Here is a 16724-nt window from a genome sequence, read left to right on the forward strand (position 1 = left end):
GGCACATGCACTCAAATGTTTATAGCAGCAATGTCCACAATAGTTAAACTATGGAAAGAACCTAAATGTCCTTCAACAGATGAATCTATAAATAAGATGTGGTATATATGTACAATGGGATACTATGCAGCCATCAAAGGAAATGAAATCCTGCTATTTGTGATGACGTGGATGGAACTAGAGGGTATTATGCTTGGCGAAATAAATCAATCTGAGAAAGACAACTATCATATGATCTCCCTGATATGATGAAGTGGAGATGCAACATAGGCGGTTTCAGGCGTACGAAAAGAAAAATAAAAGAAGATGGGATTGGGAGGGAGACAAACCATAAAAGACTGAATCTCACAAAACAGACTGAGGGTTGCTGGGGGGAGGTGTGTTGGGAGAGGATGGTGGGGGTATGGACATTGGGGAGGGCAGGTGCTATGGTGAGTGATGGTGAGTGCTGTGAAATGGGTAAACCTGGAGATTCACAGACCTGTGCCCCTAGGGATAAAAACACATTATATGTTTATAAAAAATTTTTAAAAAATAGTTTTAAAAATCCATTAAAGAAAAAGCACATATTGCAAGCCCAGAGCTAATCTCATATTCAATCAAAAAAAATTGAAAATTTTCCCCTTAAAGATCAGAACAAAGACAAGTGTGTCCACTTTCACTACTCTCATTTGACATAGTACTGGATGTCCTAGCCAGAGAAACAAGGAACACAAAGAAATAAAAGACTCAAAAAAAAAATAGGAAGAAGTAAAATTTTCTTTTTTTTAATAACATGAACTTACATGTAAAAGAATCCTAAAAAATTCACAAAAAATGTTGAATAAACAAATTTAGTAAAGCTGCCAAATACAAGATCAATATATAAAAGACAAGAATTTTGTTTTGTTTCGTTTTTTTTTTCCCAATATGGAATGCTTCCCAGTTTTTCATGTCATCCTTGTTCAGTGATCAAGCTAATCTCTGCATCATTCCAATTTTAGTATATGTGCTGCCAAAGTAAGCAAAAGACGAGCATTTTAACACTCTAATGATGAACTATCTGAAAAAATAAAGAGAACAATCTAATTCACAATAGCATCAAAACTAATGAAATACTTAGGATAAGATTTAACTAAGAAGATGAAAGATATGTACCCCATAAACTATGACATTGATAAAGAAATTGAAGGAGACATAAATGGAAAGATAGCTCATATTTATGAATGGTAAGAATTAACATTGTTAAAATGTCCATACTACCAAAAACCATCTGTAAATTCAATTCCTATCAAAAATCCAATGTTAGGGGTGCCTGGGTGGCTCAGTGGGTTAAGCCACTGCCTTCGGCTCAGGTCATGATCCCAGGGTCCTGGGATCGAGCCCTGCATCAGGCTCTCTGCTCATCAGGAAGCTGCTACCTCTTCTCTCTCTGCCTGCCTCTCTGCCTGCTTGTCATCTCTCTCTGTCAAATAAATAAATAAAAAATCTTTTAATAAATCCAATATTATTTTTTTACAGAAGTAAGTAAAGAATCCTAGAATTTATATGAGACCATAAAAGACAAATAATTAAAGCAGTTCTGAGAAAGAATGAAGAAGTGAAATTACACTTCTTGATTTGAAACAATACTACAAAGCCCTCATGCTCAAAACAATAAAGTATACTGGTATAAAAACAGACCAATAAACAAGTAGAACAGATTTGAGAGTCCAGAAATAAATCCTTTCATACAGTCACCTAATATTTGACAGGGGCCAACATATATAATGGGTAAAGATAGTCTGTTCAATAAATGATATTTAAAACTGAATAGTCACATAAACCAGCATGAAACTGGAAGCTTATATCACTCATAAATCTTAACTTGAAATAGATCAAAGACTTAAATGTGATGCATGAAACTAAATTTCCTAAAGGAAAACATAGGAAAAATTCTCCTTGACATTGGTCTTGCCAATAGTTTTTGGATACCAGGCCAAAAACACAAGCAAAAGAAGCAAAAATAAATAAATGGTATTACATTAACTAAAGTTTCTGCATTGCCAAAAAAAAAAAAAAAAAGAGAGAGAGAGAGAATGAAAACACAATCCACAGAATGGAAGAAAATACTTACAAATCTTATATCTGAAAAGAGGTTAATAATCAAGAGATACAAATAGAAAAAAATATATCATTAAAAAATAGCAAAAGGATCTCAATAGACTTTTTTTTTCAAAAAAGTTATATAAATGACCAACAGGAGCATTAAAAAGTGCTCAATGTAAAAACTCAGGGCAAATTCATTATGTTGTTGTTTACCTCTGAAAAACACAATATTACTACCTATTAGAATATATACTACCAAAAAATTAAAACTAACAAATTTTGGTAAATATTGGGGAAAATGGGGAACTTATGCACTGTGATAGGGATATAAATTTGTATGGAAAACAGTATGGAGACTATTCATATTATTAAAAGTAAAATTACCATATGATTCAGTAATCCCACTTCTAGGTATATATCTAAAGGAAACGAAGTCACTATTCGAAGACATATCTGCACTCTTATGTTCATTATAAAATTATTAACTCTAAGCAAGAGATGGAAATAACTTCAGTATCCATTAATGGATGAATGAATAAAATAAGTATGGTAAATATATACTATGGAATACTACTTAACCATGAAAAATTAAGAAATACTGCTTTTTACAACAGCATGGATGGATCTTGAAGGTATTATACTAAGTGAAATATTTCAAAGATTTTATATATATTTTTTAATTTATGTATTATGATATCCCTTACATACAGAATCTGAAGAAAAAGCAAACTAATGGAAACTTAGAGTTGAGTTGACAAGAGGTGAACCTGGGGTGGAATAAGGTGGTCAAAGGGCACAAACTTGCAACTATAATATGAAAAAGTTCTGGGGATCTAATGTACAGCATGATGATCATAGTTAATAATATATACATACTTTTTTATTGTGCTTCCCTTTATTAAACTTTACATATATCACATTCTTACAAGTTGAAAGTTTATAGCAATCTTGTATAAAATAGGTCTGCTGCCACCATTTTTCTAAACATTTGTTCATTTTGTGTCTCTCTGTCACATGTTGGTAATTCTTGCAATATTTCAAGTTTTTTCATTATTATTGTATTTGTTATGGTGATCTGTGATCAGTAATTATGACCCACTGAAAACTCAGAACTAGTTTACTTAAGGTATATACATTGTTTTTCTTTAAAGACATAATGCTTTTGAACAGTACAGTATAGTGTTTATTTTTTATATGCACTAGGAAACATAATTTTTTATTTGCACTGGGAAACCAAAAAAAATAATAATGATTTGACTTAGTTGATTGAGATAATCACTTTATTGAGGCAGTCTGGAACAAAACCCACAAGACCTCTGAAGTTTATCTCTACTGTACTATATACATAAAAGTTGCTAAGAGAGTAGATCTTAAAATTCCTTACAATACATGCATAAAAAACAGAGGCAACTATATGAGATAGTAGATGTATTAACATTTTTATGTAGATTATATTGCAATACAGATGTATACCAATTTATCAAATGGTACAGAATTTACACAATGTTAAAAGTTTGCAGTGTTATAAGAAATCATTTCTTAAATTTACAAATTATAATATGTCAATTATTTTTCAATAAAGCTCGAAAAAACTTTTTGTAGAATTAATCTATTTTTCAAAAAAGGAATTAAGGAAGTAGAAACTGCAACTAACTCTGAAATAATAGAATATAAAATCCATTGTAGTTATATACACTGTGACAAACACTATTAGTTAGTTTACAATGAAGGAATACTTATGAAGCATGAAGGATGGTCTATAAATAAGGCTGAAAGAGCTCAGTTTTAAGGTTTAAATTTAAAATCTTCTTTTAAAATACTAAACTGACCACCCAGTTTTCCAAACATAAATGTCTTAACTGCATGAATTTATTTCATACAACTCTATAATCTAGTTTCATAAGAAAGCAGCATGAAAATTTTGAATAAGACAGACTTGCTTAAGTTTCTTTATGTTCAACAGTAAAGGATACTTCCCTAAAAATAAATAGAAGAAAAATCTGCATATTTATCATGATAATTATTATTCATAATGAGATTCATATTGAATTAGGGAATATATATCCTCAGAGGGGGTAAAGTAAAATGAAATTTATTTTGGTAAATGTGTCTATGAATAGTCAATACAATGCCTCAATATAAATGAATATTATCATTTTGAACAATTTAATTACTATTATTAGAATTATTATAAGTATAAAAATAGCTATCATTTTAGCATGGAATATGAGACTCTCATGCTCCATGCTTCATTACATCCACACAACAACTCTGCATAATAAGTATTATCATCACCATTTCATGGGTGAAAAAACTGAGGCTAACACATTTAGATAACTGGTTTATGATTACATGGCTGGTAAAGATGCATCACACTAATTTAGGCTTTATGATTTCAGAATTTTACTCTTTCCACTGCACATTCTAATTACTCTGTAAATACTTGGCTTGTTTTCATTTAGTTCTTTAATTTTATTCATGTGGCGATGGCTTAAAGCTCCATTTAAAGGAAGCTTAAAAAATTCATTTAGCCAAAAGCTCCCAAGAAATAAAAATGTCATGGATCTAATGTAGACATGGATATCATTAGTTAATGAGTAACTATATATTTTCCACTCTAGTGAGATAACAATCAGAGTCTTTTTCTAAGTTTTAGTCTCTGAGTGTTCAAAAGGACTTTGTTAAAATAGAAATATTTAGACAAAGGTGATCAAAAGTCTGGATCAGGTCACCTTAAGATAAATATTAGGAAACTGAGGAAACAAATGGAGATTTGAACACTGAGCTATGATATAATGAATGGTTTAAAGTATTTAGTAGAGAATAGAAAAGCCCTTTGAAGCCTGGTCTTAGCCTAGCATTGCAGCTTCTGGCATATCTGTCTATCTATCATTTACCTATCTATCTATCTAGATATAAATTTGAAAACTTTTTTAACTTAAAGATTTTGAGAAATAGAACATAATTAGCACCATAGAAGATCTGTTTATGATAACAACCTAGCCCCTCCTCCCAGTTTGTTAATATTCTCTCTTATTTAATGTAACATTGTGCAAATATACCACTACTGATCTGCCGTTATGAATGAAATAACTATAATCATCTGTTTGCATATCCTGATGAAAATATTCCTTTAGTTCCATGTTGTATTTCTAGGAATGGACCAATTTTTTTTTTTTAAATTTTTAAGTTTTCTAAATATTGTCCAACTTTCCTCATATGTTTTTATTATGTGCACTGTCATTCCTTCACATTCTTGCAAGACATTTTCACTGTTGCCCAATATGGTAAGTGTGTAATAGTATGCCATTCTAGGTTTTAATTTATTTTTAATTTAATTTAATTTAATTCCAGATTCATAATAAAGATAAACAGTTTTTATATATGAGTGGCCATTTGGATTACCCTTTCTGTACAGTACATGCTCAAATCTTTTGATATCTTAACATTGTGTTATACTGACTTCTTTAATAGTAGATTTTCTGAATGAACTTTTAGCTGTGTAGGTCTTCTCTATTTTATTTTGAACTTGTTTTCATTTCAAAATCTTTATATTTATTTTCATAATCTGCTTTTATTTTGCTTTGTCTATTATCTATCTATCTATCTATCATCTGTCTATTTATTTATTTGCAAGCAAGAGAAAGCGAGCGAGTGAGAGCGCAGGGATGGATAGAAAAAGAAGGGAAAAGAATCTTAAGCAGGCTCCAGGCTCAGCACAGAGCCCAACTCTGGGCTCTATTTCACAACCCTGACATCATGACCTGAGCCAAAATGAAAGAAATAAAATAAAATTAAGGTGTTAAAAAAAAAGGACAAAGAATTGGAGGTTTAATTAAGTGAGCCACCCAGGCACCCCTGTGGTATCTTAAATTGGCTGTCATATCTTTAAATTCTAGAGTATCCATTTGGTTCATTTATAAAACCTTTCTCAATATCATTTTTAGTTTCAATTTTTTGTTCAATTTGCTTCCCCTCTCATTTATTTGAGCAGAGTAATCAAGCCATTTTACAATCTTTATTGATCATTTTAACATCATACTTAATCCCATTTTGTCTTTCAAATCTTGTTAATGGTTTTTCTTTGTGTGCTTTGTTCCATTTTGCTATGTTCAAGACATTATATTTGAAACTCTTATTGAGTAGGGATAATTAAGAGCTATAATAATGGTATGGTCCTCCTTGGCAGGATTTTCTCTTATATCTGAGACTCTACAAGACAATCATACTCCAAATTCAGTGATTGACTTTCTCAGTTTACACAGAAGGCAAGGTAGGCTATAGTCTTATTTCTGCTTCTCCTTGTGCTTTGGGGATCTCAACTTAAATTTGGGTTGTACCAAAGTCCTCAAATTTGATTGCTGCTGGATTTTGAATTTTGTTTCTCTAGTATCAAGAGTCTATTAAAAACACAGCTCAGTGTGTTTTAGCAGTTTCAAATGCTCTCATAGCTAAAATGGCTTCAGGGCATATATCTCTGGGCTCTCATTGTATTTCCTATTTTGGCCCAGTAATCCCTCCCTTATTTTTATAATCATTCTGATATTTTTAACTTTAAAAGCTATTTTGTCTGGATTTTTAGTTGTCTTAAGAAAGAGTTTTTAGATCACCATTACTAGAAGCAACAACAAATATACATGAAAATATCTGCAGTAGTTTATCACATCTTTATGGCTTTGAACTTCCATAAGCCGAGGCATCCTTCTCTAATCACTTAGGCAAACTCCAATTTACCCTTTAAAACAACACAAGAATTGCTTCATTTAAGAACATGTTCAGGGATGACTCTTCCCCACTGTTCTTACCAACATTCCCACACACTCTTTGCTACCCACACTTGTTTATGAACTTTCATTAAGTATATCAGCGTCATTAGGTATATAGAATTTTGCTCTATTGTATTTTTGTCCTTTAGAGCTTTAATTAAATATTAATTCCATAGAAAGTCTGTCCCTTTTCTTTCAAACCTGGGTTAGTTATTTCTTCTCATTCTTTGTCAGAAGTTACTTTATTAGAGAAACTTACAGCTGTATTGTGACTTTGGAGCCTTTACAGTTTTTTGACTGGAAAAATCACCCATCCCTGAGATTTTTACGCAGCTTCCTAGCTGATATTATTCAGAAATCTGTTCAAAACAGACTTTTTCAGGGAGGCCCTTTCGGACCACTCAGTTACAAAACCTCTTCTCAATCACTGCTCTTTTTAAAATGTGCTTATTTAGTTCAAATATGCATCACTATTAAAGAAAAACCAGTACGATTTTTTTCTTTTTAAAGTTGGCTTACCTATTATCTATCTCTCCCATTAAAATGATTCCTCTGGGCTGGGGTTTTGTTGTGCACATCTTAGGCCAGGCACTCAATAAATTGTCTCTGAATGATTGAATTGTTTGACTCCCTTGCTAGATTCTCAACTTCATGAGGCCAAGGATTGTTCTATTCAGTCCTTTTTTACCCTCAATGTCTGTTATATTGCAGTCACTTACGTGACTAATGGGAAAAATCACAGAAAGAAAGAGTTAAAACTACAGAAAAACCCCGTAGGTTCAATAACACAAAGCTTTCTAAAACTATTTAGCCCAGGAATTGAATACTGGCTGCACTTTTGATTTTTTTTAAATGGTATTGAATTTAATTTAAATGGAAATACTTGAATGGTAGAATAATAAAAAAAAATTATAAAAGCAACTTGCTCCTTAAAGTAAGAATTATATAGGGCATCTCTTCTAGAAGCAAAATTTTCAAATGTCAAACATCTAAAAGCATAGAGGAGAAGTAAGATTGTGAATTGTACTTCAATGCTCTTTTCTTTATATTCAGCAAACAGCTTCATTCACACCTTTCCAATTTTTTCAACTCTTTTAACAAAGCCTTCAGAGGAGTTACTGCTGATGACAACCATCACAGCCTAACAGGAGAAATTTTATAAAGAAAAATAATAGCATGTTTTTCCCAAATTGTTAAGGATATGGTGAAGCTCTGTCGGATTCAAAGGAGGAATGTGCAATTCCATGCTATATATAATAATAACTTATTTTAATAGTGGCTTTGCAATTTTTCAGATATATCCATTTACTGAAACCACTATCAATTAAACAGAAACAAACAAATTAACAGGGGTTCGAGACAGGAATTATCTAATCTAAAAATAGCACATGTTCACAGAATACACAACACATATCCCAAGTACTACTATAGGTTTCAAGTAATAGTCAAAACAATAGTAAACATGATTCAGACCCTACCAGTCAAATCATAAATGGGACCTTAACTGTAAATCCTTATCTTTAGATCAAAGCGGGTAACTGGGTGCTGAGGATACATTATAGAATTAATATGTCGTAGAACTCCTCTGAAATGAGTCATTTATTCCATCACTTTTCCTTCACAGCTGCTGACCCATGTTTTGGTTCCTGGAAATAGCTGCTACCCTGTTGTACTTCTTAAAAGCACATATATTGATAACTTTACTCATTCCTCCATTCCTCTGTGACTGTCACTGTGTTAAAATGTGGAGTCAGCTGACTCACTTGTGGTGGTAATAAAGTAGATGAGTTTGCAAAGTATTTTGTTATTTCTAAAAATGCAAAAACCAAATTACATTGAAATCATAAGGGGTGTTTCAGGGAGAGCTGTAGGATGTGGTTTGTTGTGTAATCCACAGAGATTAGCTCCAACACATATTTAAACTCTCCTCTAGGAGCAACCTTAGTGGTAAAGCAAGAAGATAAACAGATGTATACACACTCTGGCACAAAATTATCACTTATGTTTGGCTTCCTAGTCTCCTCGTGTTCCTTATTTATCTTAACTTCTCTCTGAAATCAGGAAACACAAAATCTCAATCAGTTGACATTTTTCTACTGAATTACCCAATAGTCTGATCATACCCCTAAGACTTTTTTAAATTAGTTCACTCATAATCCCAAATCTGCTTTGCTTCCTCATCTGAGTACACTGTAATTTGATTTCAAAATGAGGACAGTTGTCAGTAATGCCACATTCATTAATCTATTTTACAATTCCATGTACTTAGAACTATGAAAATATGTTAATAACATCCATTCCAATAAGCCACCCTAAATTTATTATCATGAAACAAGACCTCAAGAAAGAGAATTCAAAATCATCCATGTATTTGCAACTTATTGCAATAAAGCCTTTATCAATAGACTTCCCTGTGCACATGGTGGTCAAATTGCTGGTAAAAACCAGCCAGATCTATTACAAGCTTTCTCATGGCTTCTAGGTAACCCAAGTGAGCCTTTATTGATACTGGGAAGAGATAAAGCAGGGAAGGGATAAACAGTGATGTAAGAATTGGCTAGACAAAAGTAATGACTCTCATTACAAAGTGAGTATTTTAAAGCAAAAGAGCCTGTTGGGAATATTGTTTTATAAAATAGTGGCTTTTTTTTTAACTTTTTAAAATTCAATTAGTTAGCATATAGTGTACCATTAGTTTCAAATGTAGATTTCAGTTATTCATCCATAGCATATAATAGCTAATGCTCAGTACTTACTGTTATAGCTTCTTGAAAGCAGAGTTTTAACCCACTGAGCCACCCAGGTGCCCTTGAAAGCAGAATTTTAGATCATATTTTCTGATTACTGTAGTACAACACTTTCCTGCTAGCAATCTTCAAAACATACTGTTTGTTAGAGGAATTTCTTTAATAATAAATAAATAGGAATTTATTTAAATTTATAAATACATAAAGTAAATAGGAATTTATTTAAATTTATTTAAATATTGCACACTGTTTCATTGTTCATAAATAAGGTGATGATATTTTAGCCATTAGTTGGTAGCACTGATATATCACTTTCTTTTTACTTCTTAGTGCATTCTCTTTACAAAAAATAGATATATATTTTATAAGAATCTGAATCTGTGGCAAACATTTAAAAAACCCTATACAGTAAAGTTTATCATTTTAAGTAATCAATTATCTTCCTCAATTGTGATAGTATATCCTTCTATCTAGGCCAGATATTGTATGAGGGAATTGAAGAGACATACTTTTCTAAATTTCACTTTTCTCATCTGCAAAATGCTAATCATGATCCTACAATAAAATACACTTATAATTTTTTGATGAAAATTTATTTATTTATTTTAAGATTTTATTTATTTATCAGAGGGAGTGGGCGAGAGAGCAAGCACAGGCAGACAGAATGGCAGGCAGAGGCAGAGGCAGAAGCAGGCTCCTGGCCGAGCAAGGAGCCCGATGCGGGACTCGTTCCCAGGACGCTGGGATCATGACCTGAGCCAAAGGCAGCTGCTTAACCAACTGAGCCACCCAGGTATCCCTTTTGATAAAAATTTAATCTGTATAAACAATATATTTGCTGTAATGCGTGGTTCATGGAAAACATCTTATTTAATTATAAGCAACAACAGTATTAGAAATTAAGTAAATGTATCTATAATATTTAAAATTTTAACACATAATTCCAGTGCATTGCCTTATATTCTCAAATCCCTTTACCACTTTCACTGACAGAGTCAAATGTACTTTTTCTACTAGTAGCCAGCTCTTTGTCTTTTGTCAGAAAGATGCCCTTGTGAATTATTTATAATAGAGATATTAGCAATAATAATAATAATAATAATAAATAGCAATGAAAATGTTAAAAAAAAGTTTTCTTAACTAATTAGGGTTCTTAGACATCAATTAGAGGAACCACCTCTGGCAAGCAAATTAATCTGCAAGACATTACCAGAATTAACAAGTCAGTCAGATAAAGGGTCCGTAGACTGAAAGGTGAAGCAAAAGGACTAGGTTTGGAAAATAGGTAAGGACAATGAAAAAAATGATCAAATTTTTGGGCAAAATAAATTCTTAGGTGTCCTTTTAATGGAGTCCTTGGCATTATGTAGCAGAATCTCTGGAGATTATCTCAATCCATTGGGGTCACCCCGTTTATTAGCTTGCTATTGACAAAGGTATTTACAAACTGTAGAGCAAGAGGTTATAATGTAGAAAACTGATGGTAATGCACAAGATTCTTGTTAACAATAATGCAAGTTAGTTGATCAGAAGGTGTGGGACTCTCTGACTCTGAGTCCCCTGGTGTCACCTTTTGATTTTAGTAACCAAAGGTCCAGAGGCATTGGGGAATCCTGATATGACCGGCCAGGGAGGGGACGTGTCTGGCGGGCGAGCTCTCTTCTCCCTACATCCTCTCGGCTTCAGTACAGCAGAAGAACATGTCGCTTCCTTTAGGATGTGCCTAGAAATGAGCTGGGCAGGGGGGTTTTCTCTGTAATGGGGTGCCTGGATATGTTGGTTCCAATTCCGTTGGGCTCTGTCGTCAGGGAAGTGAGGTCACCACTGCCTGGGGGCTCCTTACCGAACTTCCTGCTGTACCAGAACTCCCTGAGCCGGCGGTCCCCAAGCTGCTCAGGCTCACACTCCACTCAGGCAGTGCCCATCCAGTGACCCCCATACAGCCTCCCCCAGCCCCTGGGAGGCCTGGGTGCGGCTGTTGTCCCCGCTGGAGGCAACAGAGCTGGATTTATACTAGGTCAGTGTTAGGGTTAGGGTTAAGAAAGATTTATGGTCTGGGTTAGGGTTAGATGTCCTTGGGTACAGGGTTAGCGTAAGGCTTAGGGTAGGGCTCAGGGTTAGGGTTAGGTTTAGGGTCAGGCTCACAGTAGGGTCAGGGTTAGCGTTATGGTCAGAGTCACGTCAAGGTCAGTTTTAGGGTGATGGTTAGGTTTAGTATCAGGTTCAGGGTCATGGTTAGATTTAGGGTCAGGTTCAAGTTTTGGTTTGGAGGCAAGGTTCATGTCAGGGTCAGGGTTAGGTTTGGGACAGGTCTAGTGTCAGGGTTAGGGTCAGGGTCAGGCTTAGGTTCATGGTTATGGTAAGGTCAGCTTTATGTTTAGGTTCTTTTTTATGAGTAGGTTCAGGATCAGGGTTAGCTTTAGGGTTACGATTCTGATTAAGATTAAGGATTGGGTCAGAGTTAGGTTTACACTCAGGTTAGGGTCAGTGTCAAGGTCAAGGCCAGGATCAGGTTTAAGGTTAAGGTCTGACATAGGCAAACTTCAGAGTTAGGGTTATGATCAGTGTCAGGATTATTGTTACAGTGGGTTTAGGGTTAGGGTTAGAGGTAGGTTGAGGGTTAGGGTTAGACCGGGTTAAGGTCAGTGTCAGCGATTATGTTAGGGGTTAGTTTTATGGTTAGGTTCAGCGTTAGGTTTCGGGTCAGGGCCCGTGTTAGTGTCAGGCTCAGGGTTACGTTTAGGGTTAGAGTTAGGGTCAGGCTCACATTCAGTATCAGGGTTATTGTTAGGGTCGTGGTCAGGGTCACTGTTAGGGTCAGGGTTACGTTTATGGTCTTCGCCTGGGACAGGGTCAAGGTGAATCGAGGGCCAGTGTCTGGTTTACCATCAGGATCAGGTATTGGTTTAAAGTCCACATTCGGGTCAGTGACAGGGTTATGTAGTGGTCAGTGTTAGGGTCATGGTTAGGTTTAGACTCAGGGCCAGGTTCAGGTATATGGTCAGGGTCTGGTATAGGCAAAGTTCAGGGTTAGGCTTATGATCATAGTCAGGTATAGGGTCAGGGTTATTGTTAAAGTTTAGGGTTTGTGTTAGGGTTAGCATTTGGTTGACAGGGTTAGAACTTGTTAGGATCAGGGTCCGTGGTAGGTTTAGGGTTATTCTTAAGGTTAGGTTCAGCGATAGGATTCGGGGGAGGGCCCGTGTTAGTGTCAGGGTTAGGGTTACATTTAGGGTTAGAGTTAGGGTCAGGCTCACAGTCAGGGTCAGGTTTAGTGTTCAGGTCAGGGTCGGGGTCACACTTTGGGTCAGGTTTAGGTTTATGTTCATGGTCTGGGTCAGGGTCAAGGTGAAGTTTAGCGCCAGTGTCAGCTTTAGGGTCAGGTTCAGGTATTGGTTTAAAGTCCACATTCGGGTCAGGGACAGGATTGTGTACTGGTCAGTGTTAGTGTCATGGTTAGGATTAGGGTCAAGGTGAGGGTCAGGTGAAGTTCATGGACAGGGTCAGGTTTAGGGTCAGGCTTTGGTTTAGGGTCAATGTTCGATTCAGTGTCGCAGTTAGGTTTTCGCTGTAGGGTTTGGGATTGGTGATAGGGTTAGAGTTAGAAGTAGGTTTATGGTTAGGGTAAGACTTAGACAGCGTAAGGTCAGGGTTAGGGTTTTCGTTACTGTAGGGGTTAGTGTTAGGTTTAGGGTCAGTGTTAGGTTTAGGTTCAGGGTCCGTATTAGGGTCATGGTTAGAGTTACCTTTAGGTTTAGGGTTAGGGTCAGGCTCACAGTCACGGTCAGGGTTAGGGTTAGGGTCTGGGTTAGGTCAGCATCAGAGTTAGGATTAGGGTCAAGGTCAGGGTCATGGTTAGGTATGCGTCTTGTTTACAGTAATATCAATGTTAGGTTTAGGTTCAGGACCACAACTAGGTCAGTGTCAGGCTTAGGTTTAGGTTAGGGTTCAGGTCCGGATCACAGAGGGTCAGGGTCAGGGTCAGGGTTTGAGTTAGGGTTTGGGGCAGGCTCACAGTCAGTGTCAGGGTCAGGGTTAGTGGTTACTGTTAGGGTAAATCCCGCTCCTGGGTCATAGACCCATCCATTCAGGGTCTCAGGATAAACCCTGGGCAGAAGGGTGTAGACCCTCCACCCGATCCCACTTAACCAGCCTTAAACTTGGGTGTGAACATGACTTGCCCAACAGACACTTAACCCCTCATCAGCCTGATCCTGCCTGGGGCATCACCACCCACGATTGCATGGCCAGGTCCTCTTTACAGACAGACACACAGACACCAAGAGGAACACACACACACACACACGCTCACACACAGAGAGACGGGGAGGAGACCTAGTGCTACACCCGTGGATCAGAAGGTGTGGGACTCTCTGACTCTGAGTCCCCTGGTGTCACCTTTTGATTTTAGTAGCCAAAGGGCCTGAGGAATTGGGGAAACCTGATATGACCGGCCAGGGAGGGGACGTGTCTGGCGGGCGAGCTCTCTTCTCCCTACATCCTCTCGGCTTCAGTACCTCAGAAGAACATGTCGCTTCCTTTAGGATGTGCCTAGAAATGAGTTGGGCAGGGGGGTTTTCTCTGTAATGGGTTGCCTGGATACGTGGGTTCCAATTCCGTTGGGCTCTGTCGTCAGGGAAGTGAGGTCACCACTGCCTGGGGGCTCCTTACCGAACTTCCTGCTGTACCAGAGCTCCCTGAGCCACCGGTCCCCAAGCTGCTCAATGCTCACCCTCCACTCAATGCAGTGCCAATCCAGTGGCCCCCATACAGCCTCCCCCCAGCCCCTGGCAGGCCTGGGTGCAGCTGTTTTCCCCGCTGGAGGGAACAGAGCTGGGTTTAGACTAGGTTAGTGTTAGGGTTAGGGTTAAGAAAGACTTAGGATCAGGGTTAGGGTTAGACGTGCTTGTGGTCAGGGTTAGCGGAAGGCTTAGGGTAGGGGTCAGGGTTAGGGTTAGGTTCATGGTTAGGTTTAGGTTCAGGCTCACAGTAGGGTCACGGTTACCGTTACCATCAGAGACAGGGTCAGGGTCAGTGTAGGGTGACGGTTAGGTTTAGGGTCAGGTTCAGGGTTATGGTCAGATTTAGGGTCAGGTTCAAGTTTTGGTTTGGGGGCAAGGTTCATATCAGGGTCAGTGTTAGGAGTGGGTTAGGTCTAGTGTCAGGGTTAGGGTCAGGGTCAGGGTTAGGTTCATGGTTATGGTAAGGTCAGCTTTATGTTTAGGTTTTGTTTTATGAGTAGGTTCAGATTCAGGGTTGGCTTAAGGGTTAAGATTCTGTTCAGGATCACGGATTGGGTCTGAGTTAGGTTTTTATTCAGGGTTAGTGTCAGTGTTACAGTCAAGGCCAGGGTCAGGTTTAAGGTTAAGCTCTGACATAGGCAAAGTTCAGAGTTAGGGTTATGATCAGGGTCAGGGAGAGGGTCAGGATTATTGTTAAAGTGGGGTTAGGGTTAGGGTTAGAGGTAGGTGGAGGGTTAGACCGGTTTAGGGTCAGTGTCAGGGATAATGTTAGGGGTTAGTTTTAGGGTTAGGTTCAGCATTAGGTTTCGGGTCAGGGCCCGTGTTAGTGTCATGGTCGGGGTTACGTTTAGGGTTAGAGTAAGTGTCAGGCTCACAGTCAGGGTCAGGGTTAATTTTAGGGTCAGAGTCAATGTCACTGTTAGGGTCAGGGTTAGGTTTATGGTCTATGCCCGGGTCAGGTTCATGGTGAAGTTTAGCGCCAGTGTCAGGTTTACGGTCAGGATCAAGTATTGGTTTAAAGTCCACATTCGGGTCAGGGACAGTGTTATGTAGTGGTCATTGTTAGGGTCATGGTTAGGTTTAGTCTCAGGGCCAGGGTCAGGTATATGGTCAGGGTCTGGTATAGGCAAAGTTCTGGGTTAGGCTTATGATCATAGTCAGGTATAGGGTCAGGGTTATTGTGAAAGTTTAGGGTTAGTGTTAGGGTTAGCGTTTGGTTGACGGTTAGGGTTAGAACTTGTTAGGATCAGGGTCTGTTGTAGGGTTAGGGGTTACTCTTATGGTTAGGTTCAGCGATAGGATTCGGGGGATGGCCCGTGTTAGTGTCAGGGTCAGGGTTACATTTAGGGTTAGAGTTAGGGTCAGGCTCACAGTCAGGGTCAGGTTTGTTGTTCAGGTCCGGGTCGGAGTCATTGTTAGGGTCAGGGTTAGGTTTATGGTCATGGTCTGGTTCAGGGTCAGGGTGATGTTTAGCGCCAGTGTCCGGTTTAGGGTCAGGTTCCGGTATTGGGTTAAAGTCCACATTCGGGTCAGGGACAGGATTGTGTAGTGGTCAGTGTTAGTGTCATGGTTAGGATTAGGGTCAGGGTCAGGTCAGGTGAAGTTCAGGGACAGGTTCAGGTTTAGGGTCAGGCTTTGGTTTAGGGTCAATGTTCGGTTCAGTGTCACAGTTGGGTTTTGGCGGTAGTGTTTGGGATTGGGGTTAGGGTTAGAGTTAGAAGTAGGGTTATGGTAAGGCTTAGACAGCACAAGGTCAGGGTTAGGGTTTGGTTTAGGGTAGGGGTTAGTTTTAGGGTCAGGGTCAGCGTTAGGTTCAGGTTCAGGGTCTGTATTAGGGTCATGGTTAGAGTTACCTTTAGGTTTAGGGTTAGGATCAGGTTCACAGTCACGTCAGGGTTAGGGTTAGGGTCAGGTTTAGGTCAGCATCAGGGTTACGATTAGGGTCAGGTTCATGGTCAGGGTTAGGTATGAGTCTTGGTTACGGTAATATCAACGTTAGGTTAAGGTTAAGGGTCCACCATCAGGGACATTGTCAGGCTTAGGTTTAGGTTTAGTGTTCAGGTCAGGATCACAGACAGGGTCAGGGTCAGGTTCAGGGTCAGGGATTGGGTTAGGATTTGGGACAGGCTCACAGTCAGTGTCAGGGTCTGGGTTAGTGGTTACTCTTAGGGTTAGACCCGCTCTTGGGTCATGGACCCATCCGGTCAGGGTCTCAGGATAAACCCTGGGCAGAAGGGTGTAGACCCTCCACCCAATCCCACTTAACCAGCCTTAAACTGGAGTGTGAACATAACTTGCCCACCAGACATCTAAACCCTCAACAACCTCATCCTGCTTGGGGCATCTCCACCCTCTATGGCATGGTCAGGTCCTCTTTACACACAGACACACAGACACCCAGA

At 38.1% G+C, this 16724-nt stretch overlaps 1 non-coding gene across 1 annotated transcript; it reads right to left on the reverse strand.

Moving 5' to 3' along the window:
* Positions 1-903: 903 nt before the first annotated feature.
* LOC131828412 (U6 spliceosomal RNA) lies at positions 904-1007 on the reverse strand. Its single transcript, XR_009352423.1, has one exon. It is a non-coding gene; the product is annotated as a U6 spliceosomal RNA (small nuclear RNA).
* Positions 1008-16724: the final 15717 nt, after the last annotated feature.

Source organism: Mustela lutreola, chromosome 3 (assembly GCF_030435805.1).
Source record: "Mustela lutreola isolate mMusLut2 chromosome 3, mMusLut2.pri, whole genome shotgun sequence".
Classification (NCBI taxonomy): Eukaryota; Metazoa; Chordata; class Mammalia; order Carnivora; family Mustelidae; genus Mustela; species Mustela lutreola.